Source organism: Anser anser, assembly GCF_964211835.1.
Source record: "Anser anser genome assembly, chromosome: 14".
NCBI lineage: Eukaryota > Metazoa > Chordata > Aves > Anseriformes > Anatidae > Anser > Anser anser.
In genome coordinates, this window is record NC_139735.1 from 17,030,071 (window position 1) to 17,044,097 (window position 14,027).

A 14,027-nucleotide genomic window follows, 5' to 3' on the forward strand; every position below is an offset into this window, starting at 1 on the left:
CTATTTCTTCTTCTACATTTTATTTAGTTTATTTAGAACTCTACATTGTATTTAATTTACTATTATTCAACATGAAAAGAAGATGAGTACCCAGTATGATCAATTGTGTATATTTTTCATAGGGAAAGGTTGAAGATAACAAGGGTCTTTCCAGCCTTACCAATATCTTGCTTACAAATATGCTGTACTAGGAGTTTTCATTAGTTAAGACTTGACTCATCTCAGAGAATAAATTACTGTTTGCTATACTTTCCTCTCACCTATCAAAACCCAAGGTAGGGAACAGGAAGACAGCATCCATAAAGCCATATGTTTACTTGTCATTTGTTTACTCAAAACATTTGCAACACAGCAGTTTCTCCTCTCTGCTGAACAGTAACTTTTTTTTTCTTTTTTCCCTCTTGCTAAGAAAACTTGACAAATGATCATTTAGCTTCCTTGGGAAAGACAACACGTGAGGTTAATTCTTGCACTTGTACCACTTCTTGGCTTTCTAAGCTTTAACATCTTGGCTTTCAGGACTCAAAAGAAAACAACCAGGTGCTGGAGGGTGGTGGAAAGAATAGAAATGTGCTCTTTAAAAGAAATGTTTCTGTTGAAAGAAATTAATTCTGTTGTTCATTTTGTGTACTAGCAAACAATGGGGAAATAAACTGTATATAAAGCACTAAAAATTAGATAGAACCTATGGTATTATTTTGCTGATTAAAAGAATTCCTAACGTCTCACTCCTGAGTATTCTGTTCATTTAGCATGAAAGAAATCTACATACTTAACTCAAAGTCAGTGCCAACATGATAGGCAGGAAGACTTTAACACCCACAGCTGAGCAGCTCTTGTCAAGCCTTCTGATGCATCATAAACAATGGGATTCCAATAAATCACTGCCTGGTTGGGCTCAAGCTGCATGACCCAGGAGATTAATGTGCCAGTTTCTTTGTTCTAGGTGACACTTCCATATTTGCAAAATACTACCTCTACGAGGAAACAAGATTTCCAGTAAAATTGTTGCAGAGGTTTCCTGAGAATACAGGTCAGAAGTATTCTACCAGCATGAACAATAACTTGAACAAGGAGAATGAATAGTAATATCAAAGTACTGTTCACATAAATCATCATTCAAATCTTTATATTAATAATTCCTGTAACAGCTCTAAAAAGAACCATTACTCCTTAGTAATCATTAATGAGGAAAGAAAAGGAAGAAAAAATAAATTTAGGGTTGTATCCTTTAAATGAAATCTTCAAAGCATGGAAGAAAAGCAAAATAATAATAATAATAATAATAATAATAATAATAATAATAAAGTGTGTGTTGTTTTACATATATATAATGTAGAACTATATCAGTTGCAAACTAAAATATGCAAGAAAGGTTGAAAGATAGACGTAGAAGTAAAAATGCCAAAATTAATTAACAAAACCAAGAAATATTTGGTATTTTAATAAAAATGCAGTTAATTAGAATTACAACAGCATGAAATATGCTTGGAGAAAATTGAAATACTGAGCCTGTGTGAGAGTTCTGCACAGAATGTGAAAATTGACTGCAAGGAAAAGAGAATAAGTTTACTGTACAATCTTTCTTGTGATGGGAGGGATGACAAGTGTGCTTCCTTGAGATTGCTGCTTGTTTTCCTCTACTCTGTGGAATACTGTCAAATCTGAAACAGCCTTAGAATTCAGCCAGTTCTTCATTTGTGTTGAGCAAATGAAATATATGGAAGAGGATTAATGTGATTACAATCATCAACAGAAGGATTTTTTCCATAAGAAATGTTATAAAAAGGTGTTCCTTACATACTTCTAAATTAATCTCCATTTCCAAATATACAGAAATTATCAGAGAAATGCTTATAGGTGTGTATAAGTGCGGTATACAAATATTTTTACATTGTTGCCAAACAGGTACGTTTTAATCTGTTTTCTTTCTAGTTTATTTTCTTTAACTGCAGAAGGAAAGCAACTTCTTCATTAGCACAAAATATAAATTGGGCTGGAACCTACTGTTTTACATTTACCACACTTAACAAGGGGTCTCCCAGCTCCTTGTGATGTGCAAATTCTAAAGATGGATAGTGCACAGCACAATTCCTCTTCAAAGGTACTACTTCAATTCCTGGCAGATCTCAGTGGAGCACGAAGTATAGTGCACCAGCAGCTGACATGAACCTGCCTCTGGGCTCTGTGTTTTGTGTTTCTAGAATGTTCTCCTGGCCTTTTCAACTTGCATGCTCTACAGAGCATTTTCTGCACTAATGAGAAATAACGGCCTTACCTCTAAGAGGCTGGCCCTTGCCAAGGAAAGAGGAACAGTATCCCACCATGATTACTGGCATCCTCTCTGGGAGATTTTATTTGTTTGTTGTCACGCCACAGGGTGGTAGGCCAACATGACAAACAGCATTCTAGGTTCCAAAAGTAAGATGGCTGACTTGTAGCAAAGTCAATTTACAGAAATTTTTTGTCACTGAAATGGAAAGGAAAAAGATAGGATTGTCATTTTTCCTAATTTCTGTAGAGGAGAAGTATGTTAAAGATTTCAACAGTGATATTCTTAGACAACTTCAATTTCACATGAAAGCTTGTTTCTGCCTTGTCTGCCTCTCCAGTACTACATTGATAGGTCCTTGGTTGTGCCTACTACTGTGAAGAATATTAGCTCTTTCCCATTTCAACTTCAAAATACTGTCTGGCAGGACCATCCTCCTCCTTACCTAAACACATTTAATTTAGAAAGTGCCATAGAGAAAGAATCTGGTAAAGGTATGAATACAGTGCATGACTTCAGGAAGAAAAAAAACTATCTTTGCATGCACACATGCATATTTATGTAGACACAGATATATATATAAATACTTCTCATCTATGCATATATACTCGTAAATATATGTGTGGGATGTATATATACATTTCTACACATACAGACATATATTTAAGTATGTAACTAAACGTACAAATCTCAATTCATTGTACAAATGCCTAATCTAGCTTTTAATTAACTTGGCTCCCAGAAGACTGACTATCACACCCACAAACATACACACATGCATACCTGTGTGCGAGCACACATTTTTCAGCCTGAACCACGATGATTTTACAAGTTAAGTAAATGAAAAAGTCTGCAAAATAAACAACAACAACAAAAAATAGTAACATCATCAAATTTAAGGACGGGAGGACAAGTATGCAGCACGTGCATTGAAAACTCACTTTTCTTTGCCACTGAGGACATCTCTGCTCTTTACTCAAATGTCAATGGTTTAAGCCAGCATATGAAAAATTGTGCACAAGGTACTTCTTTGTGTTCAAGTGAATATTTCCTATGCGGCAAGTCTCAGAAGTCAGAAAACAAAGCGATTCCATGATTTACTAGCATTCAGACAAACTCTGTATAAATTCTCACATCCCTTATGTTGTCCTTAATATGCTATACTGACTTCTGCATGGTTTTCTGTTTGCATACAGACAGCTTCACTTGCAGATCTTGCAGACTATACAGTTTCTTAAAATGTGTATCTGGTCTTTACATGACCAAGTCTAAAATATATATTGTAGAAATGATAAAAGAGTAGCCAAAGAAATGAGAAAAAGTTCTATGGAAATCTATTTCTAGAAATTAATTTTTATATGTCCCTTGAGCATATAAAAATCTCTGAAAAGGAAAATTTTTTCACGTGGAAAAATGAAAGGGATTAATTCAATCATTAATGTTTTTCTGACTTATTACTTCTGTAATAGCAAAACTTAACAACTTGAACTGGACTAAGGCATCACATTAGATACTACAAATGCCAAAACTTATTTTTTTTTCTGAACAAAAATCAATAACAATCCAACAACTCCCTGCTTTCAGAGGGAGAAGTTGCTCTCGAATTTTTGTGATGACTTGCAGCTTACTTTCCAATGCCATATTCTGCTTTTAAAGATAACTTGCATAATTCTTAGAATTTAGCTCTCACTGTTTTCAGCAAGCTCTCTCAACTCTGTATTAAATCAAAATTCTCAAATATCCTGACAATAAAATTCCTACCGTGAATCTTTAACTCCTGAGCAGTCCCCTTGAAGCTATGAACTCACAAAATTGGTACAGCTTTATCTACTAAACTTTATAATTTTCTATAATTTTCCTATTAATGGCTGGACTAGGAAAAAAAATATATATATATATATAGAGAGAGTATACTTTTAAGTTGTCTTTGGGCTTCCAGTGATTAAGTGGTTAATCGTATCTTGAGTAGTCCAAGTCTGTTAAATTGTCACTATTTATTACATACAGTAGTAAATAATGTGGATAAATAAACATTAAGGCAAAGTAGACAACTTTCAGAAAGTATTCTGAATCGTCTAGAGAAATACTTTTCATTGCTGTACCTTACCTGCTTGACTAACAGTATCTGGCAGTGCTGTACAAAGTTATCTCATTTTTTGAAGTTTGTGTGTTTTGGTGAGGAATAATTTGGATAACTGTATTGCAAATACCTTGGATACACATGGGGAAAAAAATATTTTTTAGAAGGAAACGAAAAATTTATCTGAGACAAGAAATAGAATTCTGATGATTTCTTCCATCAATCTTATGGGAAAGTGGTCACAGATTACATTAACTTGACCCTAACAGTTATAAGGGTCTCTGCAAGTTCTCCAGTCCTCAACAGGAAAATGAAATACCTGCAGTACCTTGCCTGAATTAATATTTTTCTCCCTCAGCTCAGAATGAAAGTGCTTTTTTATATTTTCTTACAAACAAAAATTGCTATGGCACAGCAACTAGATCCACTCACAGTGATTCACTGTATTTTTTTTTTGTTTAATTTTTCTTCATTTGTTACTGCCATTAGGAGCACTGCTATTATCTGAGTCACTGACACCTGCTGATTGCAATAAAGGCTAACTTTTTCACTAACTCTTGGGCACAGTTAGCAAGTTTAGGATTAGAGTGGCACTGAATTTGCTGTAGGCATTTTATGACCTGCCTATCAGGGGATGGGTAGGAATTTATATCACATTACCAAATGTTCTGTTTGCCACAGTTGGGTTTCTTCCACTTTCCTCTATGCAACTTCTGTTAAAAGTAATTACATTCACACAGTGGCTGTCTTCCCCAAACAATTTCAAAGCTATAATGACAGAAAAGCAGCTTGGGTCCAACATAGGTTGAAACCAACTAGTGGACACCGGGTGTTTTACAAGACACGGAGAAGAAAGAAAACAAGGTTTTACTAATTACAGTAAGCCAAATATCTATTCTTATTATCTTATATCTATTCTTCTAATTAGCAAATACAGGTAAATGCAAGTACCAAAGCCAGTGCATATAAAATGTGCCTCAAAAGCTGCCTGATAACCCAGATAAACAAATATTGTATATCGCTACTAACAATTTTCATGCAAGAAACCAAGCAAATTGAAAATAGCACATGTAAACATAAATCCAGCTTTTCTTTGCATAGAAATGTAACCAGGGCAGTGCACGCACAATAGCAAGATTTGTGACAGATTATATACCTAAACAATTTTAAAATTAATCAGATGAACAGTGCCTTCAAGACTGGATTTTATTACGATAGCAAAACACAACAGAAAAAGATGGAAGTTCCTGTTTTCACTTCTACCCATTTTTGGCTTTTATAAAGACCACTTTTCTCTGAGTTGAGTGAATGGTTTCTACAGGTATCTATAGATTTAGATGGAGATCTTAATATCAGAAAAATCCAGGTCAAAGAGATGGAAGGTTCCTGCTAAGAAGTGACTATGTAAAAGTTTCACAAAATTGATTTAACTCTAGAGAACGTTAGCTCTGCTGCACCTGCAAGAATGGGTAAAAGACGACACCAAGAGTGTGCTGAACCTGTCCAAGGCCACTAGCCCACGTTAGCCCTGTTTACGAGCAATGTGACTCAGACCAGACCCAGAGGTCAGTAACTGCTACTTCCAAATGAATACTACAAGAGTACATATTTACATCTCAGAAAGCAAGGAGCACTCAGGGGGACTTTCCAAACATCTACCCAGAAGCCCCAAGGACACCAGTACAACTTCTGCTTCTGAACTTGCTTTCGGGGTTGCCCCAACAGGATGGCTGTGAGAAAATGAATTATGTCAGTGAGCAAGTCCAACTGTTGTCTGAATAGTTATCTGCTATTAATTATAGCAGCTTGATTCCAATAATAACAGTCGTGTCTCTTCCCAGCTTGACCCCCTATAAGGGAATGATCATTTACAACACACCTACTTCTGATCAGTTCATGAACTGACTTAGGAATTTCAGAAGTCTGTTCATATATTAGGAAAAATAACTGATTACAATAAAAATAATGAAGGAGTAAAGAACAGTATGTCCTTCATCCACCTAGGCCTTTGTGTATGGGCAGAGAAAAGTGAACTTGCTTTTGCTTTCTCAGAAATACCATGTCTTTCTGAAATTTAAACCAATTTGAAGTGAAAATTATTTAATTTAGATTTTGACAAAATGGAAGCTACTTATTTAAGAGCTTCTCAGGCTAGTAATGGAAGTTTGTGTGCAGGAAACCTTCTTTGAAATAAACCTGAAACAAGTTAGCTGGCAGGTAGGTTTGCACTGCAAGGGATTCTGACAGCCTGTCAAAGTTCCACTTTTCTCACATTCAATCAACCTCTCTCTTCTAAAGAAAGCATAAAATATGTCAAAATGACAGCTGCCGAAGCATAGCAGGAGCAGCAGCCAGCTAGCTGCTAGGCCTATTACCTTAGGAAAGAAATCATGGAAAAGTTGTGTAAATGGCACACAGTGAATAGGGATATAATTTGCCTGGTCAAGTAGTGACTCAATTAAAGTCTTATTAACCCTTCAGCTACTGTTACTAATGTCTCCATATTTTCTATCTTTTATTTTGGGGTTTCCTAGTATAACAGGAATAAACTGATTTAAGATGTGAGCGCCTTGTTGCTTCTAATGATTTTCCAAAATTAGTTTGCCACAACATTGAGTGCAATTAATTTGAAAAGAAATTCAGCAGACAATGCTATAATTACATGGGATTTTAAACTAGTTAAGTTGGGTCAACATAATCTTGATGATTTTAGAAAGTGGAAGGAGAAATAACAGCATTCATTTCTTTGAATTCTCAGTTACTGGTACTGCTGCTCTGCAGAATCAGGTATACACAAAGGGCACCATGCTCTCACCAAACTCACAGAGATTATAGTGGGAAATCCAATTCATATCTCTGTCCCATTTCCTCCTGTTTACTCTTAGTTATGCCAGCAGTAAGTTCCTTTGGCAATAACAGGAACCTGGTCTTAGACTGCAAGGCTTAAATGTGTGTTCTATAGTGGCTGACTGCAAATATTTCTCAGATGACGCTGTCTTTATACCTCAGTTAAACCTGAGTGGAGTCTCCGGGCAAAAGAAGGCAATGATCTGACTCCATGGCTCAATTTCAAAAGTCTTCTGCAAACAACAGAGCTCCTGGCACTTCTCAGAAAAAGGTCATAAAATCCTTTGTCTAGGCAAGTCTTTAGTAACATAAATATACAAGTGGTTACTGACTGTGTGTGTGCACACAAAGTTTGAGATGGAGACCTAACACATGAACTGATAGCTCCCAAAGATAGTTGCAGGGTAGATTTGCCCTAACATCTTTTAACTACAGACTTTATCCTTGACATCTTGAATGTGTAAGCTTAAAAATGAAATGGTATTAGGTTTTCATTAAGGATGCTGCAAACTTCAGATAAACTAGATATAAACATTGTATCTGACAGAAAAGCATCAAAATGGTATTGAGAATTAAGGGACTATTTTTCAGAGCTAGAAACAATACTTTCCATCTTTCCATTGTCTGTAAATATAAATATTACATCTAAAGAGTTTCTGCAACTATATTTGGAGGCCTACATTAGTTGTTTTGAAAAAGTTCCCTAAAAATTGAGTCTCAAATCAGTATTATTTTCAACCCACGTTTTACCAGCTTTTGGTGCTTCTAATTATTGAATATTTTCTAAAGTCAGGTAAAGTGGACTAAGTCAAACCATGGAAAAAAAAATCTCACAAAAAAATCCAACCATTTCAATTTATACAGCTTAATCTTTACAGCAGATCTTAAGTTTCCAATTTTTGCAAGGAAAGTTTCAAGTTTTCTGAGTTTTCCAAGGAAAGCAAATCTCCTTTTAAAGACCACAGTCATTCACATGCTCACAATGGCTAGGAAACAGTAACAGCCTTCAGATGGGAAATCGTTCCTCTGTCACAATGAGCTGCTCAATATGGCTCTAAAAAGCAAATTTCCTCCAAGTTATTTCTAAAGGAGAGGTTTCCAACTGTGAGGCAAGTTTGCTTGTAATATACCAGCCCCCTAATTACTTCACAAAGGACATTATGTACATACCTAATCTTTGAGAAAAATACTGTGTTGATAAAAATGGTGGTGAGCACCAAAACCAAGAAAATCAACTACACCAAGCTATTCTTGCTAAGTGTGTAGTCTTACATCTATTCTTGATTTTCACATACCTGATTTAGAGAGAACAAAAAAGCTAGTCTCCCCGTATATTCTTACGTGGTTCTCACATAACCCATAATTTTTCTTGCTTTACAACTTCCATCATCAGAAATTCCAACATCAAAATAATAGCAAAGAAATGACAAGCTAAAGCGCAACACTTTTGTTCTATGTTTTTAGGAACCATCCTTTCCAAAGAACTTGAATTTGCTTGGTGGCATTGCCAAAAAAGAAGGCCCAACCAAACCAAACCATATAAACAAAAAACATCCCCCCCCCCAAAAAAAAAAAAAAACACCAAATGACAAAATCCCCTCATACACTTAAAGTCTCTGCAGAATAGTGTTAGCAGCCCTGAAGCATTTATCTGCAAGAGTTCAGCACTGTTCGTTAATTCTAATTCTAGTCTATTAAATACAGCTAAACTGAGTGCAGGCTTACAAATTTAGGCAGGAAGACAGAAACAGGTCCTTATTCTTTGCAAGTGCTCATATGTTTATTTATTTTGAACATACTTTCCTGTGTAGACAATGACTGCTGAGCTGTTTCAATCTCTATGACTCAATCTATGTGTCAATCACTAGCCAAGCATCTCATATACAAAAGTCTTCACTCAACATTAATTCCTAATGCAATAAAAAAATACGGTGGGGATTTTGTAAACACTTATTAACTGGAGACTGCAATTAACACATCTCTTACTAAAACATAGTAATTCTCATTCTTTTCAAAATGAAGGTTCTAGATAGAGTATGACTGACCTGCGTGGAGACTGAAGATGTCTACACACAGAAAAGATGTATCAGGACAGCGAGAAAACAGTGTTTAAGCCTTTGTGACCTTTCTATCATGAACTTCAATAATCCGCCTTAAACCAACATGCTGGGGGAGAGGAGGATGGGAAAGTAAGGAGAGAATTCTTAGATAATCGGTAAGTATTCAAAGATAGAAAAGTATTTGCTTAGGACGTATGAGCTAGGTGAATACACCAGGAACAGAATATGAAATAAAACTTCTAGGTGACAAGATGAGCCTCTAATTATGCTATATGAAATTATTTCCTCATAGGCTGTAAGGAATTTGGAAATATTTCTTCTGTTGTAAAGTCTTGATGACAGTTGGTGCCCTCGGGTGAGAAAATCAAAATCAGAGATATGATTCTTTCATTTATCTTAAGGATATACCACTATATGGTTCTTAAACTCCCAAAACATACCCATGCTCTCTGCCACTCTCATTTTTAATTCAGAGTGTAAGAGTGTTGAGCTCTAACTTGATGCATGTAGCTTGATTATAAAGCAATCTGCCTCATTAAGATGCTGGAAGTTGCATGGGTTTTGCCTAAGGGAATAACCAAGAGGGAAAGTTGATCTGAATAACATGGGGTGCATGCAGGACTGAGTCTGCCAGCTATTTCCTCTTCACCAAAGGCAGGAAGACATAAGAAGCATTGTAAATCTTTTTGCCTCTCTTCAACATTTGTCTTCACAGAAAAATGGTGGCTGTCTACACTTTAGGTCACTGGAAAAAAGCTGAACATCACTATGCCATCAGGATACGGAAAAATCACTTTCAGCCCCCAGGTGGTTCGAGGTAGATTGTGGTAAATTGACAGAGCAGTGACCAGAAGTGGTATTGGTCAGTCCTTACTCTAACTTTGCATGCTCCCACTCACACCACATGTTGGTTTGGACTTCGGCATTTCTATATAATAGCAGGGATATGGTATGGACAAACTTTGAGAAATTGTTATGCTGAGGACTGTCCAGATACTATGGACCAATGTGTACACCAGCTGCTTTGTATTCATTTCTCAAAATAGCTCATAAGCTGTTCAAGGTACCAGAGAATCCAGAAGTATTTTGTAGATACCTCAAATTGACAGTTTATATGGATCAGCTATGTCAGAGCCAACCTATCTTCATTTTGATTGCTATGGAGCAGCACTTCAGAGAGATCACTGACTGTCATAGTGGAGGTTAAAAGGAGGTGATATGATTCTGAGCTGAACATACTAACAGTCTGATCAGCTGTGCTTTTTTTACAGCCTTAATTCAAGCGTACATTTTCTAAGCCTTTCTAAATTAACAACACATGATCCCCAACAAAAATATTTTTGGCTTAATTTCAACTCTTATGATTGTTCTAACAGGTAAGAAAAGTATAACACATGATCAAAATTAAGAATAATTAAGGAAAAGTCTAGAATTAGGATCAAAAGAAACTACATTAGCACACTAGCACTAAACTCTTCCATACTGCTCTTACTCATTTCGGATAGTCATGAAATGCAAAGCAAGAGTCAATATTTCAATCTACTAGGCTCTCTAAGGATCTGCATTTCTAACACCTCCATAATAAGAACTGGAGTTGTTTAATACATAGTCTGCAATACCTAGCAGTGACTTCATGTGAACGAGACAGTGGCAACAGTTATTTTCAAAATATGGTCTGAAATAGGCATTGGGGATATTGGCATAAAAACTGGGAATGGAAGTGACTAGAACTTATCGGAAGTGGACTTTCTGAGCATGCTCTTTAACTGAGAATTCAAGTATAATTATCTCTCATTTTAGTGATTGATGAAGCTCTGCCAGTTTGCACTTTGTCATGTGGATAGAGCTGCATGTCTGAATGTTTATTCTCAATAAACAAACTTCTCGGACCTACGAAGTTACCTAATAGTAACCCTGTATTCATAAGAAGAATCCATGACCCTCAACAGGATCACTGCCTGGGCAATTGATCCACCTGGATCAAACTGGGATTTAATTTAGTACTTTTCTAAAAATACCAATTAATTTCTCAATAAGGATGATGCAAAGGTAAGGCATGCAATTGTTATTTTATATGTTCTATATTTTCCTTCCTATAAAAGATACATACTTCAGAGTTTCCTGATGGAAAGGAAGTCTTTCATGACTAAAATAAAATACATTTAAATTTAAATGAACCAACTTATTCATACAATGTGTTTTCAAAAATGATTACAATATTATAATAATTTGTTATATATTGAACATGTAACTACAGACCCACTGTCAGTATGAACCTCAGAAGCCTCACAACAAGAAACCTTCAAAGTATTCACCCACCATAGAATTTAATTTACACCTCAACTAAGGAAGCAAAATATATTCATATGTATATATATATATATATAAACTACTATGTTCTGTAAGGAAGAGGAGATTAAATGACCCTTATGATTTCTTAAGAAAAAAATGCCTTCTCTTGCCTCTCTCTAACACACAGCAGAGATCTGATGGTCTGGTGCCAAGATTTCTTCTTGCATGTGATTGCCATTCTACTAGCTACAGCTTAAGAAAATGTGTTTTGGATTATAAAATGTCTGGATCTGGGCTTTAATTCGAAAACCCCTCATCTTTGTGTACTGCTGTATTTCCTGTTCTTTCTGAGAATTAGTTAGGTTTTCATTTTGTCAGTATGATAGCTGGTGATCCATGAGGAAGCTCTTCTTAAACCATCAGAAAACCAATCCCATTTGAGAAAGAAAGAATGAAAAAAATCTATTAACAGACATCTTGTGCTTTCAGGGGATTGATTCTTTTATAGAGAATTGGCATTTTTGGATGACCTGGCAGCAACAAAATCAAGGTGGTCTGTGGCATTTGACAGTTAGACAATCATTTATTCACACCAGTCTGGCAAGCTCTCTTTGAAATCCTGGAGAAGGAAACTTCAATTAAGAGCGAAATTCAGTTGTCCTTGATGTTATTAAAGTCAGAATAATAGTAGCCTGCCCATCTTTCTTCTAATCTCTTCGTTTTGAAAATATAACTCACAGCCCTCTTTCTACTGTTCTACCAAGAGCCACCCATCTTGCATTCCCCTAAAACTGCTGCCTTTCTCCACACTTCTAAATAACTGGATTCAAAGCTTTCCTGCTGAGTGCTTTTAGCCATCCCTGCAAGAATGTCATTGCAATGAAAAGAAGAAAAAAAACGCATTGTTTTTTAAAATGAAATGTGTTCAATTAGGGGAAAAAATCTCATACCATTTTGTTTAAAGAGTCAGGAACTGTAGAAGCCGTGTCTTATATCCCTTCTCTGCACCCCTTCCTTCAGTTTCTGTGTACTGGACCTGTCACCCCAATAAGGACGACATAAACAGTGCATTGTTATCAGTGCAGATGGGTGACATTTGAAAACTCCATTCCTAGCTACCTAGATTCTGATTTTCTTCAGTGTTATAATTATTGCAAAGAGTTTATTTAGAATGCATGCTCCACAATGACTTCAGATATGTGCTAAACACTTGCCATTTAAGTAGGCCACGTGACACTGTTATTGCTGCAATATTAGCACATGAAAATGGCTTTTTGGCAAACAAGTAAATCAGAGACAAAGCATGCTATGCACAGACTGTAATTATAGCTGTATACTTTTTCATCATTGAGTGAAAAAAATTAGAACAGTATTTACTGTCGTAATTAAACTGATTCCCCCAAGAACTACAATGAACTTTGGGAGGTGATAAATAAAAGCAGCAGCAAGCTGTTCATTTGAGATTTACACTCTGATGATAAGATCTTCTGAGTTCCTGAAGGGAGAAGAAGAAGGTAGGTTCATAATTTATCTTTTTTCGGGCCTAGTCCAAAACCTATTAGAGTCATTAGAAGTCTTTAAATTGATTTTCTCCAAAGTTCATTCTAAAGTCATTTTATTTTTGAAGTACAAGTTTTAATTTTCTAATGCTAAAATTAAAGCAGAAATTGCTTATCATTTTCCTTTGAAGTAAAGGTTTTTTTCTTTTAGATAAAAATGATTATCTTTCACCCACATTTTTCACAGAGAGAGAAAAGTATTTTCCGACGAATAACAAAGCTACTTTTTACAGATTTGTACAACCAGCTTCAAAGAAAATTTAGGAGAATTTGGAGTGCACATAGCTACACACAAATAACATTTGCCTTTTGTTAAACTTCACATTTAAGCAAGAGGGCAACAGATCTCCTTTCTGCATGGTTATTTCAAGGTCTATACCTCTCCTTATTCATGCAGATGTTATAGATTTGTCTAAGTAGCAGAGGAATGAAATATGCTTCAGTGCGTTCATGCACTGTCCTGGCTTCATATTGGGGGATGGGAAAGACTTTCCATCATATTATTAAATTCATTTGTGGTTTTACCCTCCTTCCTTTATGCAACTTCTGTACTCCATGTTTTTATAAAGGTATTTTCTTTACAGCTCTCTCCAACAGAATTAATCAAACAGCGCCATTTTTCCAATAAACATATAGTATCTTTCTCCTCCTTGAGAAAACTAAGTACACAACCAGGGGACTCCAGTTATGGGAACTGCTCCTCAGTCATGCAGCATCTCTGCTACAATCACATTTATAGCATGGCAGTGGGATGGAGAGTCACAATACAGCTCTTCATCAAATGGAATCAGTGAAAGAGTTACACAGTATGGATTATGGCATGATGTTTCCTGGATGTGTTATGTAGAGTTACAGGCTATTTAAACTTTACATAGAATATATTATTATTATATATTTATATATAATAATATATTGTT

General features: G+C 35.7%; 1 protein-coding gene across 29 annotated transcripts in view; it reads right to left on the reverse strand.

The window, feature by feature from the left end:
- Window positions 1-14,027, reverse strand: part of TENM2 (teneurin transmembrane protein 2) — a 1,465,234-nt gene that overhangs the window by 1,164,321 nt on the left and 286,886 nt on the right. Inside the window, exon 1 of one of the 29 annotated variants that reach the window (XM_083799317.1) lies at window positions 12,502-12,517. The exons of 27 other annotated variants lie outside the window; for them this stretch is intronic. The gene's annotated coding sequence lies outside the window, so the exon portion shown is untranslated. Of the gene's footprint in view, window positions 1-2,278; window positions 2,294-12,501; window positions 12,518-14,027 lie in introns of those variants that run through there. One more of the 29 variants, XM_083799355.1, reaches the window with a different exon arrangement.